At 74.9% G+C, this 1276-nt stretch overlaps 1 protein-coding gene across 1 annotated transcript in view; it reads right to left on the reverse strand.

Annotated features, from left to right (window-relative positions):
• OTUD7B (OTU deubiquitinase 7B) overlaps positions 1–356 on the reverse strand; it is a 19071-nt gene extending 18715 nt beyond the window's left edge. The window contains exon 1 of the mRNA XM_026043256.1: positions 326–356. The gene's annotated coding sequence lies outside the window, so the exon portion shown is untranslated. The remainder of the gene's footprint in view (positions 1–325) is intronic.
• Between the last annotated feature and the right edge of the window lie 920 nt (positions 357–1276).

The raw sequence follows: 1276 nt of genomic DNA on the forward strand, positions 1-1276 counted from the left end.
CGGCCGCCGCTCCCGGCGCCCCGGCGCTTTCCAGGCGGGGAGGGACCGGGGGCTCCCGTTCCCTCCCGGGAGCTGCCCAAGCCCGAGCTGCTCCGCTCGGCCCCGGGACAGCCCCGGGGTTTAAGGCGGCCGTTGGGGGCTCCGGGGCGGCAGCTCGCGGGGCGGAGGGCGCAGGGACCCGCGCGGCGACACCGGCTGCGCGGGGCGAACGGGAGGACCGGGACGGGGAGAAGGGGGAGCCGAGCGGGGCCGGGAGCCCCCCGGGCCCTGTCCCCGCTCGCTGCCCGGGGCGGACCGCGGCGCCGCGCGGGAGGGCTCGCGTTACCTCGGGGCGGCTCCATCGCTCGCCGCCGCCGCCCGGGCCGCTCCGCGCCGAGGCCGCGCTCCCGGTGCGGGGGAGGGGAGCGCGCGGTGCGCCGCGCCGCGCCCGCCGCCCGCCCGGCCCGGAACGCCGCCCGCGTTTCCGCCCGGAACGCTTTGCCGGGCGCACGCGACCCCCACCCCACACGGGGCTGCGCTGGGCGCGGCCAATGGCGGCCCGGCGCCGGGCCCCGCCCCCTCTGGCCGGCGCGCATGCGCGGGAGCCGTTCCCTCCCCCGCCCCGTCTGAGCGCGCGCCCGCTGCGCGAGGCGGTCACGTGGTGCCGCGGGCGCGCGCCGGAGCGGGGAGGGGGAGCTGTGCATGGACCCCCCTGCATTGCAGGGGTGCATGGTGCCCCTATGGGGGCGCGGGGCATGGAGCCCCCATAGGATGGGTGCATGGAGCCCATGCATTGTGGGGCGTGCATGGAGCCCCCATGGGGATGGGTGCATGGAACCCCTATGGGATGGGTGTATGGAGCCCCCATGGGGGTTGGTGCAAGGTGCCCCCTGCATTGTGGGGGTGCATGGAGTCTCTATGGGGGAGCAGTGCATGAAACCCCTATAGGTTGGGAGCATGGACCCCCCTGCATTGCAGGAGGTGCATGGAGCCCCAGTGGGAGGGCAGTGTATGAAGCCCATGCATTGTGGGGTGTGCATGGAGCCCCCATGGGGCGGGTGCATGTGGCCCCTATGGGATGGGTGCATGGAGCCTCCATGGGGCGGGTGCATGGAGCCCCCATGGGGTGGGTGCATGGAGCCCCCATGGGGGTCAGTGCCTGGAGCCCCTGCACAGGACCCAAATGGGACCTGGAAGTCCAGAGTGGGAGAGGAGGGGGGCACACCTGAGCCCCATGCAACTCATGACACGGGTGGCACAGAGAAGCCGCCGCAGCACCCCCTACACACCGGGCCAC

The sequence above is a fragment of the Nothoprocta perdicaria genome, unplaced genomic scaffold (genome assembly GCF_003342845.1).
Source record: "Nothoprocta perdicaria isolate Ctin4 unplaced genomic scaffold, notPer1 scaffold_323, whole genome shotgun sequence".
Taxonomy (NCBI): Eukaryota; Metazoa; Chordata; class Aves; order Tinamiformes; family Tinamidae; genus Nothoprocta; species Nothoprocta perdicaria.